Genomic DNA, 16284 nt, shown 5'->3' with positions numbered 1-16284 from the left:
ATTGGACATTGCCATCTGGTTTTGACCAGCCAAGAGTCGAGCTCTGACTCTATACCCACTTAAAATCATCAATATAATGTAGCTGAGCAGGGTCTATCTGCTAAAAAAAGACAGCCACCGCTGTTGTGCACCTAGGACATGTCTTCTGGTGATGCAGCTGCGTGCTTTTGGAGGTGAACGCTATTGGGCGAGCAGCAAAGAAAATGGCAGCTGGTTCTTCGGGAGGGAACACGGAGAAGAGGTAAGGCTTCTTGGAGAAGTGTGGTAATATATGTCTCTGCCATTCAGCATTCTGCTGAATATTTCCGGATCCTTGCATTATTTAGTCTTTCTCACAAAATAATGACTGATGTGAAAGAGGGACTCCCCCCCCCCCCCCATTTCCAGGATTACCTGCGCATTATGCAAGAAGGAAAGCTCGGTTCAGTTAGGATATAGAAAGAACCCAAAAACATTCATGTCAATTGTTTAATGTTTAAAACGAGGGTGTGACAAAACCCAGAATTGAATCGGGGACCTTTAGATCTTTAGTCTACGCTCTCCCAACTGAGCTATTTCGGCATCCGCGCAGCACATTGTCTTCTCCTGAAAGAACTGTTTTCAACCTTTTTTTTTTTCTATAGTTCCAGCAGTGCGCTACGCTCGATCGAAACCCCAACAAATTGGAAAGAAACGTAGCAAGCCTTTTCTTTTGTTAGTGGATTTGTATTCAAAATTCATTTGCCGAAACCCGGGATCGAACCAGGGACCTTTAGATCTTCAGTCTAACGCTCTCCCAACTGAGCTATTTCGGCCTCTGTCCTGGGGTTTGCTGTCTCCCCGTTCACTAGTTGGGACATCTTTAGGCAAGGTGAAAATTCCCATGAGTACAGAATGTACATAGGAGGGATGATTTTCTAATGAGTAGTTAATTGATTCCAAATAGCGTGCATGCGCGCGACATTCAGGGACTGAGGAAACTAATCCCATGTCAGGATGGCCGAGCGGTCTAAGGCGCTGCGTTCAGGTTGCAGTCTCCTCTGGAGGCGTGGGTTCGAATCCCACTTCTGACAGTGGTTTGATTTTTTTCCTGCTGGCGATAGCACCAGTGCAGAGAAATTCCTGCTGGCTCCCAATGGCAATTTCACTTTTACTTCTGACTATATAGCCTGACTCAGCTTGCTTGGCTGTAGAGCCAGTAATAAGGGTCCTAGCTTACAGTGACCTGATTCTGTGTAACTTCCGCATGACCCTCCTGAAAAGTACGTGACTCCGCAAGGGATTTTCTTGTGAAGACAAGAGTTCTGAATAATGCGCACTTGAATGGAGACCAAAGACTAATCCAATCACAATCTGGAGGATCCGCTATGATGTCTGGCACAAACACCCCTTCTACATTCTGTCTGTGTGGACCGTTAAGGTAAAATAACGGCCTTTATTTAAGAGACAAAGGTTTACAGCTGAAGCATGGAATAACATTTCTACAGCATTGGAACCTGGGGGAGACCTGGGAGAAATGACATTCAGTGGGGCCGGGAGCTCATTGGACATTGCCATCTGGTTTAGACCAGCCAAGAGTCGAGCTCTGACTCTATACCCACTTAAAATCATCAATATAATGTAGCTGAGCAGGGTCTATCTGCTAAAAAAAGACAGCCACCGCTGTTGTGCACCTAGGACATGTCTTCTGGTGATGCAGCTGCGTGCTTTTGGAGGTGAACGCTATTCGGCGAGCAGCAAAGAAAATGGCAGCTGGTTCTTCGGAAGGGAACACGGAGAAGAGGTAAGGCTTCTTGGAGAAGTGTGGTAATATATGTCTCTGCCATTCAGCATTCTGCTGAATATTTCCGGATCCTTGCATTATTTAGTCTTTCTCACATTAATGACTGATGTGAAAGAGGGACTTCCCCCCCCCATTTCCAGGATTACCTGCGCATTATGCAAGAAGGAAAGCTCGGTTCAGTTAGGATATAGAAAGAACCCAAAAACATTCATGTCAATGGTTCAATGTTTAAAACGAGGGTGTGACAAAACCTAGAATTGAATCGGGGACCTTTAGATGTTTAGTCTACGCTCTCCCAACTGAGCTATTTCGGCATCCGCACAGCACATTGTCTTCTCCTGAAAGAACTGTTTTCAACCTTTTTTTTTTTTCTATAGTTCCAGCAGTGCGCTAGATCAAAACCCCAACGAATTGGAAAGAAACGTAGCAAGCCTTTTCTTTTGTTAGTGGATTTGTATTCAAAATTCATCTACCGAAACCCGGGATCGAACCAGGGACCTTTAGATCTTCAGTCTAACGCTCTCCCAACTGAGCTATTTCGGCCTCTGTCCTAGGGTTGGCTGTCTACCCGTTCACTAGTTGGGACATCTTTAGGCAAGGTGAAAATTCCCATGAGTACAGAATGTACATAGGAGGGATGATTTTCTAATGAGTAGTTGAGTCCAAATAGCGTGCATGCGCGCGACATTCAGGGACTGAGGAAACTAATCCCATGTCAGGATGGCCGAGCGGTCTAAGGCGCTGCGTTCAGGTCGCAGTCTCCTCTGGAGGCGTGGGTTCGAATCCCACTTCTGACAGTAGTTTGATTTTTTTCCTGCTGGCGATAGCACCAGTGCAGAGAAATTCCTGCTGGCTCCCAATGGCAATTTCACTTTTACTTCTGACTATATAGCCTGACTCAGCTTGCTTGGCTGTAGAGCCAGTAATAAGGGTCCTAGCTTACAGTGACCTGATTCTGTGTAACTTCCGCGTGACCCTCCTGAAAAGTACGTGACTCCGCAAGGGATTTTCTTGTGAAGACAAGAGTTCTGAATAATGCGCACTTGAATGGAGACCAAAGACTAATCCAATCACAATCTGGAAGATCCGCTATGATGTCTGTCACAAACACCCCTTCTACATTCTGTCTGTGTGGACCGTTAAGGTAAAAGAACGGCCTTTATTGTAAGAGACAAAGGTTTACAGCTGAAGCATGGAATAACATTTCTACAGCATTGGAACCTGGGGGAGACCTGGGAGAAATGACATTCAGTGGGGCCTGGAGCTCATTGGACATTGCCATCTGGTTTTGACCAGCCAAGAGTCGAGCTCTGACTCTATACCCACTTAAAATCATCAATATAATGTAGCTGAGCAGGGTCTATCTGCTAAAAAAAGACAGCCACCGCTGTTGTGCACCTAGGACATGTCTTCTGGTGATGCAGCTGCGTGCTTTTGGAGGTGAACGCTATTGGGCGAGCAGCAAAGAAAATGGCAGCTGATTCTTCGGGAGGGAACACGGAGAAGAGGTAAGGCTTCTTGGAGAAGTGTGGTAATATATGTCTCTGCCATTCAGCATTCTGCTGAATATTTCCGGATCCTTGCATTATTTAGTCTTTCTCACATTAATGACTGATGTAAAACAGGGACTCCCCCCCCCATTTCCAGGATTACCTGCGCATTATGCAAGAAGGAAAGCTCGGTTCAGTTAGGATATAGAAAGAACCCAAAAACATTCATGTCAATTGTTCAATGTTTAAAACGAGGGTGTGACAAAACCCAGAATTAAATCGGGGACCTTTAGATCTTTAGTCTACGCTCTCCCAACTGAGCTATTTCGGCATCCGCGCAGCACATTGTCTTCTCCTGAAAGAACTGTTTTCAACCTTTTTTTTTTTTCTATAGTTCCAGCAGTGCGCTACGCTCGATCGAAACCCCAACGAATTGGAAAGAAACGTAGCAAGCCTTTTCTTTTGTTAGTGGATTTGTATTCAAAATTCATTTGCCGAAACCCGGGATCGAACCAGGGACCTTTAGATCTTCAGTCTAACGCTCTCCCAACTGAGCTATTTCGGCCTCTGTCCTGGGGTTTGCTGTCTCCCCATTCACTAGTTGGGACATCTTTAGGCAAGGTGAAAATTCCCATGAGTACAGAATGTACATAGGAGGGATGATTTTCTAATGAGTAGTTAATTGATTCCAAATAGCGTGCATGCGCGCGGCATTCAGGGACTGAGGAAACTAATCCCATGTCAGGATGGCCGAGCGGTCTAAGGCGCTGCGTTCAGGTCGCAGTCTCCTCTGGAGGTGAGGGTTCGAATCCCTCTTCTGACAGTGGTTTGATTTTTTTCCTGCTGGCGATAGCACCAGTGCAGAGAAATTCCTGCTGGCTCCCAATGGCAATTTCACTTTTACTTCTGACTATATAGCCTGACTCAGCTTGCTTGGCTGTAGAGCCAGTAATAAGGGTCCTAGCTTACAGTGACCTGATTCTGTGTAACTTCCGCGTGACCCTCCTGAAAAGTATGTGACTCCGCAAGGGATTTTCTTGTGAAGACAAGAGTTCTGAATAATGCGCACTTGAATGGAGACCAAAGACTAATCCAATCACAATCTGGAGGATCCGCTATGATGTCTGTCACAAACACCCCTTCTACATTCTGTCTGTGTGGACCGTTAAGGTAAAAGAACGGCCTTTATTGTAAGAGACAAAGGTTTACAGCTGAAGCATGGAATAACATTTCTACAGCATTGGAACCTGGGGGAGACCTGGGAGAAATGACATTCAGTGGGGCCTGGAGCTCATTGGACATTGCCATCTGGTTTTGACCAGCCAAGAGTCGAGCTCTGACTCTATACCCACTTAAAATCATCAATATAATGTAGCTGAGCAGGGTCTATCTGCTAAAAAAAGACAGCCACCGCTGTTGTGCACCTAGGACATGTCTTCTGGTGATGCAGCTGCGTGCTTTTGGAGGTGAACGCTATTGGGCGAGCAGCAAAGAAAATGGCAGCTGGTTCTTCGGGAGGGAACACGGAGAAGAGGTAAGGCTTCTTGGAGAAGTGTGGTAATATATGTCTCTGCCATTCAGCATTCTGCTGAATATTTCCGGATCCTTGCATTATTTAGTCTTTCTCACATTAATGACTGATGTGAAAGAGGGACTCCCCCCCCCCCCCCCCCATTTCCAGGATTACCTGCGCATTATGCAAGAAGGAAAGCTCGGTTCAGTTAGGATATAGAAAGAACCCAAAAACATTCATGTCAATTGTTCAATGTTTAAAATGAGGGTGTGACAAAACCCAGAATTGAATCGGGGACCTTTAGATCTTTAGTCTACGCTCTCCCAACTGAGCTATTTCGGCATCCGCGCAGCACATTGTCTTCTCCTGAAAGAACTGTTTTCAACCTTTTTTTTTTTTCTATAGTTCCAGCAGCGCGCTACGCTCGATCGAAACCCCAACGAATTGGAAAGAAACGTAGCAAGCCTTTTCTTTTGTTAGTGGATTTGTATTCAAAATTCATTTGCCGAAACCCGGGATCGAACCAGGGACCTTTAGATCTTCAGTCTAACGCTCTCCCAACTGAGCTATTTCGGCCTCTGTCCTGGGGTGTGCTGTCTCCCCGTTCACTAGTTGGGACATCTTTAGGCAAGGTGAAAAAACCCATGAGTACAGTATGTACATAGGAGGGATGATTTTCTAATGAGTAGTTAATTGATTCCAAATAGCGTGCATGCGCGCGACATTCAGGGACTGAGGGAACTAATCCCATGTCAGGATGACCGAGTGGTCTAAGGCGCTGCGTTCAGGTCGCAGTCTCATCTGGAGGCGTAGGTTCGAATCCCACTTCTGACAGTGGTTTGATTTTTTTCCTGCTGGCGACAGCACCAGTGCAGAGAAATTCCTGCTGGCTCCCAATGGCAATTTCACTTTTACTTCTGACTATATAGCCTGACTCAGCTTGCTTGGCTGTAGAGCCAGTAATAAGGGTCCTAGCTTTCAGTGACCTGATTCTGTGTAACTTCCGCGTGACCCTCCTGAAAAGTACGTGACTCCGCAAGGGATTTTCTTGTGAAGACAAGAGTTCTGAATAATGCGCACTTGAATGGAGACCAAAGACTAATCCAATCACAATCTGGAGGATCCGCTATGATGTCTGTCACAAACACCCCTTCTACATTCTGTCTGTGTGGACCGTTAAGGTAAAATAACGGCCTTTATTGTAAGAGACAAAGGTTTACAGCTGAAGCATGGAATAACATTTCTACAGCATTGGAACCTGGGGGAGACCTGGGAGAAATGACATTCAGTGGGGCCTGGAGCTCATTGGACATTGCCATCTGGTTTTGACCAGCCAAGAGTCGAGCTCTGACTCTATACCCACTTAAAATCATCAATATAATGTAGCTGAGCAGGGTCTATCTGCTAAAAAAAGACAGCCACCGCTGTTGTGCACCTAGGACATGTCTTCTGGTGATGCAGCTGCGTGCTTTTGGAGGTGAACGCTATTGGGCGAGCAGCAAAGAAAATGGCAGCTGGTTCTTCGGGAGGGAACACGGAGAAGAGGTAAGGCTTCTTGGAGAAGTGTGGTAATATATGTCTCTGCCATTCAGCATTCTGCTGAATATTTCCGGATCCTTGCATTATTTAGTCTTTCTCACATTAATGACTGATGTGAAAGAGGGACTCCCCCCCCCCCCCATTTCCAGGATTACCTGCGCATTATGCAAGAAGGAAAGCTCGGTTCAGTTTGGATATTGAAAAAACCCAAAAACATTCATGTCAATTGTTTAATGTTTACAACGAGGGTGTGACAAAACCCAGAATTGAATCGGGGACCTTTAGATCTTTAGTCTACGCTCTCCCAACTGAGCTATTTCGGCATCCGCGCAGCACATTGTCTTCTCCTGAAAGAACTGTTTTCAACCTTTTTTTTTTTCTATAGTTCCAGCAGTGCGCTACGCTCGATCGAAACCCCAACGAATTGGAAAGAAACGTAGCAGACCTTTTCTTTTGTTATTGATTTTGTATTCAAAATTCATTTGCCGAAACCCGGGATCGAACAAGGAACCTTTAGATCTTCAGTCTAACGCTCTCCCAACTGAGCTATTTCGGCCTATGTCCTGGGGTTTGCTGTCTCCCCGTTCACTAGTTGGGACATCTTTAGGCAAGGTGAAAATTCCCATGAGTACAGAATGTACATAGGAGGGATGATTTTCTAATGAGTAGTTAATTAATTCCAAATAGCGTGCATGCGCGCGGCATTCAGGGACTGAGGAAACTAATCCCATGTCAGGATTGCCGAGCTGTCTAAGGTGCTGCGTTCAGGTCGCAGTCTTCTCTGGAGGCGTGGGTTCGAATCCCACTTCTGACAGTGGTTTGATTTTTTTCCTGCTGGCGATAGCACCAGTGCAGAGAAATTCCTGCTGGCTCCCAATGGCAATTTCACTTTTACTTCTGACTATATAGCCTGACTCAGCTTGCTTGGCTGTAGAGCCAGTAATAAGGGTCCTAGCTTACAGTGACCTGATTCTGTGTAACTTCCGCGTGACCCTCCTGAAAAGTACGTGACTCTGCAAGGGATTTTCTTGTGAAGACAAGAGTTCTGAATAATGCGCACTTGAATGGAGACCAAAGACTAATCCAATCACAATCTGGAGGATCCGCTATGATGTCTGTCACAAACACCCCTTCTACATTCTGTCTGTGTGGACCGTTAAGGTAAAAGAACGGCCTTTATTGTAAGAGACAAAGGTTTACAGCTGAAGCATGGAATAACATTTCTACAGCATTGGAACCTGGGGGAGACCTGGGAGAAATGACATTCAGTGGGGCCTGGAGCTCATTGGACATTGCCATCTGGTTTTGACCAGCCAAGAGTCGAGCTCTGACTCTATACCCACTTAAAATCATCAATATAATGTAGCTGAGCAGGGTCTATCTGCTAAAAAAAGACAGCCACCGCTGTTGTGCACCTAGGACATGTCTTCTGGTGATGCAGCTGCGTGCTTTTGGAGGTGAACGCTATTGGGCGAGCAGCAAAGAAAATGGCAGCTGGTTCTTCGGGAGGGAACACGGAGAAGAGGTAAGGCTTCTTGGAGAAGTGTGGTAATATATGTCTCTGCCATTCAGCATTCTGCTGAATATTTCCGGATCCTTGCATTATTTAGTCTTTCTCACATTAATGACTGATGTGAAATAGGGACTCCCCCCCCCCCCATTTCCAGGATTACCTGCGCATTATGCAAGAAGGAAAGCTCGGTTCAGTTAGGATATAGAAAGAACCCAAAAACATTCATGTCAATTATTTAATGTTTAAAACGAGGGTGTTACAAAAACCAGAATTGAATCGGGGACCTTTAGATCTTTAGTCTACGCTCTCCCAACTGAGCTATTTCGGCATCCGCGCAGCACATTGTCTTCTCCTGAAAGAACTGTTTTCAACCTTTTTTTTTTTCTATAGTTCCAGCAGTGCGCTACGCTCGATCGAAACCCCAACGAATTGGAAAGAAACGTAGCAAGCCTTTTCTTTTGTTAGTGGATTTGTATTCAAAATTCATTTGCCGAAACCCGGGATCGAACCAGGGACCTTTAGATCTTCAGTCTAACGCTCTCCCAACTGAGCTATTTCGGCCTCTGTCCTGGGGTTTGCTGTCTCCCCGTTCACTAGTTGGGACATTTTAAGGCAAGGTGAAAATTCCCATGAGTACAGAATGTACATAGGAGGGATGATTTTCTAATGAGTAGTTAATTGATTCCAAATAGCGTGCATGCGCGCGACATTCAGGGACTGAGGAAACTAATCCTATGTCAGGATGGCCGAGCGGTCTAAGGCGCTGCGTTCAGGTCGCAGTCTCCTCTGGAGGCGTGGGTTCGAATCCCACTTCTGACAGTGGTTTGATTTTTTTCCTGCTGGCGATAGCACCAGTGCAGAGAAATTCCTGCTGGCTCCCAATGGCAATTTCACTTTTACTTCTGACTATATAGCCTGACTCAGCTTGCTTGGCTGTAGAGCCAGTGATAAGGGTCCTAGCTTACAGTGACCTGATTCTGTGTAACTTCCGCGTGACCCTCCTGAAAAGTACGTGACTCCGCAAGGGATTTTCTTGTGAAGACAAGAGTTCTGAATAATGCGCACTTGAATGGAGACCAAAGACTAATCCAATCACAATCTGGAGGATCCGCTATGATGTCTGTCACAAACACCCCTTCTACATTCTGTCTGTGTGGACCGTTAAGGTAAAAGAACGGCCTTTATTGTAAGAGACAAAGGTTTACAGCTGAAGCATGGAATAACATTTCTACAGCATTGGAACCTGGGAGAGACCTGGGAGAAATGACATTCAGTGGGGCCTGGAGCTCATTGGACATTGCCATCTGGTTTTGACCAGCCAAGAGTCGAGCTCTGACTCTATACCCACTTAAAATCATCAATATAATGTAGCTGAGCAGGGTCTATCTGCTAAAAAAAGACAGCCACCGCTGTTGTGCACCTAGGACATGTCTTCTGGTGATGCAGCTGCGTGCTTTTGGAGGTGAACGCTATTCAGCGTGCAGCAAAGAAAATGGCAGCTGGTTCTTCGGGAGGGAACACGGAGAAGAGGTAAGGCTTCTTGGAGAAGTGTGGTAATATATGTCTCTGCCATTCAACATTCTGCTGAATATTTCCGGATCCTTGCATTATTTAGTCTTTCTCACATTAATGACTGATGTGAAATAGGGACTTCCCCCCCCCCCCCATTTCCAGGATTACCTGCACATTATGCAAGAAGGAAAGCTCAGTTCAGTTAGGATATAGAAAGAACCCAAAAACATTCATGTCAATTGTTCAATGTTTAAAATGAGGGTGTGACAAAACCCAGAATTGAATCTTGGACCTTTAGATCTTTAGTCTACGCTCTCCCAACTGAGCTATTTCGGCATCCGCGCAGCACATTGTCTTCTCCTGAAAGAACTGTTTTCAACCTTTTTTTTTTTTCTATAGCTCCAGCAGCGCGCTACGCTCGATCGAAACCCCAACGAATTGGAAAGAAACGTAGCAAGCCTTTTCTTTTGTTAGTGGATTTGTATTCAAAATTCATTTGCCGAAACCCGGGATCGAACCAGGGACCTTTAGATCTTCAGTCTAACGCTCTCCCAACTGAGCTATTTCGGCCTCTGTCCTGGGGTTTGCTGTCTCCCCGTTCACTAGTTGGGACATCTTTAGGCAAGGTGAAAATTCCCATGAGTACAGAATGTACATAGGAGGGATGATTTTCTAATGAGTAGTTAATTGATTCCAAATAGCGTGCATGCGCGCGACATTCAGGGACTGAGGAAACTAATCCCATGTCAGGATGGCCGAGCAGTCTAAGGCGCTGCGTTCAGGTCGCAGTCTCCTCTGGAGGCGTGTGTTCGAATCCCACTTCTGACAGTGGTTTGATTTTTTTCCTGCTGGCGATAGCACCAGTGCAGAGAAATTCCTGCTGGCTCCCAATGGCAATTTCGCTTTTACTTCTGACTATATAGCCTGACTCAGCTTGCTTGGCTGTAGAGACAGTAATAAGGGTCCTAGCTTTCAGTGACCTGATTCTGTGTAACTTCCGCGTGACCCTCCTGAAAAGTACGTGACTCCGCAAGGGATTTTCTTGTGAAGACAAGAGTTCTGAATAATGCGCACTTGAATGGAGACCAAAGACTAATCCAATGACAATCTGGAGGATCCGCTATGATGTCTGTCACAAACACCCCTTCTACATTCTGTCTGTGTGGACCGTTAAGGTAAAAGAACGGCCTTTATTGTAAGAGACAAAGGTTTACAGCTGAAGCATGGAATAACATTTCTACAGCATTGGAACCTGGGAGAAATGACATTCAGTGGGGCCTGGAGCTCATTGGACATTGCCATCTGGTTTTGACCAGCCAAGAGTCGAGCTCTGACTCTATACCCACTTAAAATCATCAATATAATGTAGCTGAGCAGGGTCTATCTGCTAAAAAAAGACAGCCACCGCTGTTTTGCACCTAGGACATGTCTTCTGGTGATGCAGCTGCGTGCTTTTGGAGGTGAACGCTATTCAGCGAGCAGCAAAGAAAATGGCAGCTGGTTCTTCGGGAGGGAACACGGAGAAGAGGTAAGGCTTCTTGGAGAAGTGTGGTAATATATGTCTCTGCCATTCAGCATTCTGCTGAATATTTCCGGATCCTTGCATTATTTAGTCTTTCTCACATTAATGACTGATGTGAAATAGGGACTCCCCCCCCCCCATTTCCAGGATTACCTGCGCATTATGCAAGAAGGAAAGCTCGGTTCAGTTAGGATATAGAAAGAACCCAAAAACATTCATGTCAATTGTTCAATGTTTAAAACGAGGGTGTGACAAAACCCAGAATTGAATCGGGGACCTTTAGTCTACGCTCTCCCAACTGAGCTATTTCGGCATCCGCCCAGGACATTGTCTTCTCCTGAAAGAACTGTTTTCAACCTTTTTTTTTTTTCTACAGTTCCAGCAGCGCGCTACGCTCGATCGAAACCCCAACGAATTGGAAAGAAACATAGCAAGCCTTTTCTTTTGTTAGTGGATTTGTATTCAAAATTCATTTGCCGAAACCCGGGATCGAACCAGGGACCTTTAGATCTTCAGTCTAACGCTCTCCCAACTGAGCTATTTCGGCCTCTGTGCTGGGGTTGGCTGTCTACCCGTTCACTAGTTGGGACATCTTTAGGCAAGGTGAAAATTCCCATGAGTACAGAATGTACATAGGAGGGATGATTTTCTAATGAGTAGTTAATTGATTCCAAATAGCGTGCATGCGCGCGACATTCAGGGACTGAGGAAACTAATCCCATGTCAGGATGGCCGAGCGGTCTAAGGCGCTGCGTTCAGGTCGCAGTCTCCTCTGGAGGCGTGTGTTCCAATCCCACTTCTGACAGTGGTTTGATTTTTTTCCTGCTGGCGATAGCACCAGTGCAGAGAAATTCCTGCTGGCTCCCAATGGCAATTTCACTTTTACTTCTGACTATATAGCCTGACTCAGCTTGCTTGGCTGTAGAGCCAGTAATAAGGGTCCTAGCTTTCAGTGATCTGATTCTGTGTAACTTCCGCGTGACCCTCCTGAAAAGTACGTGACTCCGCAAGGGATTTTCTTGTGAAGACAAGAGTTCTGAATAATGCGCACTTGAATGGAGACCAAAGACTAATCCAATCACAATCTGGAGGATCCGCTATGATGTCTGTCACAAACACCCCTTCTACATTCTGTCTGTGCGGACCGTTAAGGTAAAATAACGGCCTTTATTGTAAGAGACAAAGGTTTACAGCTGAAGCATGGAATAACATTTCTACAGCATTGGAACCTGGGGGAGACCTGGGAGAAATGACATTCAGTGGGACCTGGAGCTCATTGGACATTGCCATCTGGTTTTGACTAGCCAAGAGTCGAGCTCTGACTCTATACCCACTTAAAATCATCAATATAATGTAGCTGAGCAGGGTCTATCTGCTAAAAAAAGACAGCCACTGCTGTTGTGCACCTAGGACATGTCTTCTGGTGATGCAGCTGCGTGCTTTTGGAGGTGAACGCTATTGGGCGAGCAGCAAAGAAAATGGCAGATGGTTCTTCGGGAGGGAACACGGAGAAGAGTTAAGGCTTCTTGGAGAAGTGTGGTAATATATGTCTCTGCCATTCAGCATTCTGCTGAATATTTCCGGATCCTTGCATTATTTAGTCTTTCTCACATTAATGACTGATGTGAAAGAGGGACTCCCCCCCCCCCCCCATTTCCAGGATTACCTGCGCATTATGCAAGAAGGAAAGCTCGGTTCAGTTAGGATATAGAAAGAACCCAAAAACATTCATGTCAATTGTTTAATGTTTAAAACGAGGGTGTGACAAAACCCAGAATTGAATCGGGGACCTTTAGATCTTTAGTCTACGCTCTCCCAACTGAGCTATTTCGGCATCCGCGCAGCACATTGTCTTCTCCTGAAAGAACTGTTTTCAACCTTTTTTTTTTTTTCTATAGTTCCAGCAGTGCGCTACGCTCGATCGAAACCCCAACGAATTGGAAAGAAACGTAGCAAGCCTTTTCTTTTGTTAGTGGATTTGTATTCAAAATTCATTTGCCGAAACCCAGGATCGAACCAGGGACCTTTAGATCTTCAGTCTAACGCTCTCCCAACTGAGCTATTTCGGCCTCTGTCCTGGGGTTTGCTGTCTCCCCGTTCACTAGTTGGGACATCTTTAGGCAAGGTGAAAATTCCCATGAGTACAGAATGTACATAGGAGGGATGATTTTTTAATGAGTAGTTAATTGATTCCAAATAGCGTGCATGCGTGCGACATTCAGGGACTGAGGAACTAATCCCATGTCAGGATGGCCGAGCGGTCTAAGGCGCTGCGTTCAGGTCGCAGTCTCCTCTGGAGGCGTGGGTTCGAATCCCACTTCTGACAGTGGTTTGATTTTTTTCCTGCTGGCGATAGCACCAGTGCAGAGAAATTCCTGCTGGCTCCCAATGGCAATTTCACTTTTACTTCTGACTATATAGCCTGACTCAGCTTGCTTGGCTGTAGAGCCAGTAATAAGGGTCCTAGCTTACAGTGACCTGATTCTGTGTAACTTCCGCGTGACCCTCCTGAAAAGTACGTGACTCCGCAAGGGATTTTCTTTTTTTTTTTTTTTTTTTTTTTAAATGTAGATTGTGAGCCCCACACAGAGCTCACAATGTACATTTTTCCCTATCAGTATGTCTTTTTGGAATATGGGATGGAAATCCATGCAAACACGGGGAGAACATACAAACTCCTTGCAGATGGTTTTTTTGCCCTTGGTGGGATTTGAACACCAGGACTCCAGCGCTGCAAGGCTGCAGTGCTAACCACTGAGCCACCGTGTGGCCCCAGGATTTTCTTGTGAAGACAAGAGTTCTGAATAATGCGCACTTGAATGGAGACCAAAGACTAATCCAATGACAATCTGGAGGATCCGCTATGATGTCTGTCACAAACACCCCTTCTACATTCTGTCTGTGTGGACCGTTAAGGTAAAATAACGGCCTTTATTGTAAGAGACAAAGGTTTACAGCTGAAGCATGGAATAACATTTCTACAGCATTGGAACCTGGGGGAGACCTGGGAGAAATGACATTCAGTGGGGCCTGGAGCTCATTGGACATTGCCATCTGGTTTAGACCTGCCAAGAGTCGAGCTCTGACTCTATACCCACTTAAAATCATCAATATAATGTAGCTGAGCAGGATCTTTCTGCTAAAAAAAGACAGCCACCGCTGTTGTGCACCTAGGACATGTCTTCTGGTGATGCAGCTGCGTGCTTTTGGAGGTCAACGCTATTCGGCGAGCAGCAAAGAAAATGGCAGCTGGTTCTTCGGGAGGGAACACGGAGAAGAGGTAAGGCTTCTTGGAGAAGTGTGGTAATATATGTCTCTGCCATTCAGCATTCTGCTGAATATTTCCGGATCCTTGCATTATTTAGTCTTTCTCACATTAATGACTGATGTGAAAGAGGGACTTCCCCCCCCCCCATTTCCAGGATTACCTGCGCACTATGCAAGAAGGAAAGCTCGGTTCAGTTAGGATATAGAAAGAACCCAAAAACATTCATGTCAATTATTTAATACGAGGGTGTGACAAAACCCAGAATTGAATCGGGGACCTTTAGTCTACGCTCTCCCAACTGAGCTATTTCGGCATCCGCGCAGCACATTGTCTTCTCCTGAAAGAACTGTTTTTAACCATTTTTTTTTTCTATAGTTCCAGCAGTGCGCTACGCTCGATCAAAACCCCAACGAATTGGAAAGAAACGTAGCAAGCCTTTTCTTTTGTTAGTGGATTTGCATTCAAAATTCATTTGCCGAAACCCGGGATCGAACCAGGGACCTTTAGATCTTCAGTCTAACGCTCTCCCAACTGAGATATTTCGGCCTCTGTCCTGGGGTTTGCTGTCTCCCCGTTCACTAGTTGGGACATCTTTAGGCAAGGTGAAAATTCCCATGAGTCCAGAATGTACATAGGAGGGATGATTTTCTAATGAGTAGTTAATTGATTCCAAATAGCGTGCATGCGCGCGACATTCAGGGACTGAGGAAACTGATCCCATGTCAGGATGGCCGAGCGGTCTAAGGCGCTGCATTCAGGTCGCAGTCTCCTCTGGAGGCGTGGGTTCGAATCCCATTTCTGACAGTGGTTTGATTTTTTTCCTGCTGGCGATAGCACCAGTGCAGAGAAATTCCTGCTGGCTCCCAATGGCAATTTCACTTTTACTTCTGACTATATAGCCTGACTCAGCTTGCTTGACTGTAGAGCCAGTAATAAGGGTCCTAGCTTACAGTGACCTGATTCTGTGTAACTTCCGCGTGACCCTCCTGAAAAGTACGTGACTCCGCAAGGGATTTTCTTGTGAAGACAAGAGTTCTGAATAATGCGCACTTGAATGGAGACCAAAGACTAATCCAATGACAATCTGGAGGATCCGCTATGATGTCTGTCACAAACACCCCTTCTACATTCTGTCTGTGTGGACCGTTAAGGTAAAAGAACGGCCTTTATTGTAAGAGACAAAGGTTTACAGCTGAAGCATGGAATAACATTTCTACAGCATTGGAACCCGGGGGAGACCTGGGAGAAATGACATTCAGTGGGGCCTGGAGCTCATTGGACATTGCCATCTGGTTTTGACCAGCCAAGAGTCGAGCTCTGACTCTATACCCACTTAAAATCATCAATATAATGTAGCTGAGCAGGGTCTATCTGCTAAAAAAAGACAGCCACCGCTGTTGTGCACCTAGGACATGTCTTCTGGTGATGCAGCTGCGTGCCTTTGGAGGTGAACGCTATTCGGCGAGCAGCAAAGAAAATGGCAGCTGGTTCTTCGGGAGGGAACACGGAGAAGAGGTAAGGCTTCTTGGAGAAATGTGGTAATATATGTCTCTGCCATTCAACATTCTGCTGAATATTTCCGGATCCTTGCATTATTTAGTCTTTCTCACATTAATGACTGATGTGAAAGATGGACTTCCCCCCCATTTCCTGGATTACCTGCGCATTATGCAAGAAGGAAAGCTCGGTTCAGTTAGGATATAGAAAGAACCCAAAAACATTCATGTCAATTGTTTAATGTTTAAAACGAGGGTGTGACAAAACCCAGAATTGAATCGGGGACCTTTAGATCTTTAGTCTACGTTCTCCCAAGTGAGCTATTTCGGCATCCGCGCAGCACATTGTCTTTTCCTGAAAGAACTGTTTTCAACCTTTTTTTTTTTCTATAGTTCCAGCAGTGCGCTACGCTCGATCGAAACCCCAACGAATTGGAAAGAAACGTAGCAAGCCTTTTCTTTTGTTAGTGGATTTGTATTCAAAATTCATTTGCCGAAACCCGGGATCGAACCAGGGACCTTTAGATCTTCAGTCTAACGCTCTCCCAACTGAGCTATTTCGGCCTCTGTCTTGGGGTTTGCTGTCTCCCCGTTCACTAGTTGGGACATCTTTAGGCAAGGTGAAAATTCCCATGAGTACAGAATGTACATAGGAGGGATGATTTTCTA

General features: G+C 45.6%; 18 non-coding genes across 18 annotated transcripts; 8 read left to right on the top strand and 10 right to left on the bottom strand.

Moving 5' to 3' along the window:
* Nucleotides 1–721: 721 nt before the first annotated feature.
* Nucleotides 722–794, bottom strand: TRNAF-GAA (transfer RNA phenylalanine (anticodon GAA)). The gene has a single exon. It is a non-coding gene; the product is annotated as a tRNA-Phe (tRNA).
* A 175-nt stretch (nt 795–969) lies between these two features.
* Nucleotides 970–1052, top strand: TRNAL-CAG (transfer RNA leucine (anticodon CAG)). Its single transcript has one exon. It is a non-coding gene; the product is annotated as a tRNA-Leu (tRNA).
* Nucleotides 1053–2232: 1180 nt separating this feature from the next.
* TRNAF-GAA (transfer RNA phenylalanine (anticodon GAA)) lies at nt 2233–2305 on the bottom strand. Its single transcript has one exon. It is a non-coding gene; the product is annotated as a tRNA-Phe (tRNA).
* A 171-nt stretch (nt 2306–2476) lies between these two features.
* Nucleotides 2477–2559, top strand: TRNAL-CAG (transfer RNA leucine (anticodon CAG)). Its single transcript has one exon. It is a non-coding gene; the product is annotated as a tRNA-Leu (tRNA).
* Nucleotides 2560–3744: 1185 nt separating this feature from the next.
* Nucleotides 3745–3817, bottom strand: TRNAF-GAA (transfer RNA phenylalanine (anticodon GAA)). Its single transcript has one exon. It is a non-coding gene; the product is annotated as a tRNA-Phe (tRNA).
* A 175-nt stretch (nt 3818–3992) lies between these two features.
* Nucleotides 3993–4075, top strand: TRNAL-CAG (transfer RNA leucine (anticodon CAG)). The gene has a single exon. It is a non-coding gene; the product is annotated as a tRNA-Leu (tRNA).
* A 1193-nt stretch (nt 4076–5268) lies between these two features.
* On the bottom strand, nt 5269–5341 carry TRNAF-GAA (transfer RNA phenylalanine (anticodon GAA)). The gene has a single exon. It is a non-coding gene; the product is annotated as a tRNA-Phe (tRNA).
* A 2964-nt stretch (nt 5342–8305) lies between these two features.
* On the bottom strand, nt 8306–8378 carry TRNAF-GAA (transfer RNA phenylalanine (anticodon GAA)). Its single transcript has one exon. It is a non-coding gene; the product is annotated as a tRNA-Phe (tRNA).
* A 175-nt stretch (nt 8379–8553) lies between these two features.
* TRNAL-CAG (transfer RNA leucine (anticodon CAG)) lies at nt 8554–8636 on the top strand. Its single transcript has one exon. It is a non-coding gene; the product is annotated as a tRNA-Leu (tRNA).
* Nucleotides 8637–9826: 1190 nt separating this feature from the next.
* On the bottom strand, nt 9827–9899 carry TRNAF-GAA (transfer RNA phenylalanine (anticodon GAA)). Its single transcript has one exon. It is a non-coding gene; the product is annotated as a tRNA-Phe (tRNA).
* A 175-nt stretch (nt 9900–10074) lies between these two features.
* TRNAL-CAG (transfer RNA leucine (anticodon CAG)) lies at nt 10075–10157 on the top strand. The gene has a single exon. It is a non-coding gene; the product is annotated as a tRNA-Leu (tRNA).
* A 1168-nt stretch (nt 10158–11325) lies between these two features.
* Nucleotides 11326–11398, bottom strand: TRNAF-GAA (transfer RNA phenylalanine (anticodon GAA)). The gene has a single exon. It is a non-coding gene; the product is annotated as a tRNA-Phe (tRNA).
* Nucleotides 11399–11573: 175 nt separating this feature from the next.
* Nucleotides 11574–11656, top strand: TRNAL-CAG (transfer RNA leucine (anticodon CAG)). The gene has a single exon. It is a non-coding gene; the product is annotated as a tRNA-Leu (tRNA).
* A 1191-nt stretch (nt 11657–12847) lies between these two features.
* Nucleotides 12848–12920, bottom strand: TRNAF-GAA (transfer RNA phenylalanine (anticodon GAA)). Its single transcript has one exon. It is a non-coding gene; the product is annotated as a tRNA-Phe (tRNA).
* A 174-nt stretch (nt 12921–13094) lies between these two features.
* Nucleotides 13095–13177, top strand: TRNAL-CAG (transfer RNA leucine (anticodon CAG)). Its single transcript has one exon. It is a non-coding gene; the product is annotated as a tRNA-Leu (tRNA).
* Nucleotides 13178–14592: 1415 nt separating this feature from the next.
* On the bottom strand, nt 14593–14665 carry TRNAF-GAA (transfer RNA phenylalanine (anticodon GAA)). The gene has a single exon. It is a non-coding gene; the product is annotated as a tRNA-Phe (tRNA).
* Nucleotides 14666–14840: 175 nt separating this feature from the next.
* TRNAL-CAG (transfer RNA leucine (anticodon CAG)) lies at nt 14841–14923 on the top strand. Its single transcript has one exon. It is a non-coding gene; the product is annotated as a tRNA-Leu (tRNA).
* A 1183-nt stretch (nt 14924–16106) lies between these two features.
* Nucleotides 16107–16179, bottom strand: TRNAF-GAA (transfer RNA phenylalanine (anticodon GAA)). The gene has a single exon. It is a non-coding gene; the product is annotated as a tRNA-Phe (tRNA).
* Nucleotides 16180–16284: the final 105 nt, after the last annotated feature.

The sequence above is a fragment of the Leptodactylus fuscus genome, chromosome 1, assembly GCF_031893055.1.
Source record: "Leptodactylus fuscus isolate aLepFus1 chromosome 1, aLepFus1.hap2, whole genome shotgun sequence".
Taxonomy (NCBI): Eukaryota; Metazoa; Chordata; class Amphibia; order Anura; family Leptodactylidae; genus Leptodactylus; species Leptodactylus fuscus.
Note: the sequence above shows the minus strand (reverse complement) of the source record. Positions and strands in the feature narration are given on the sequence as shown.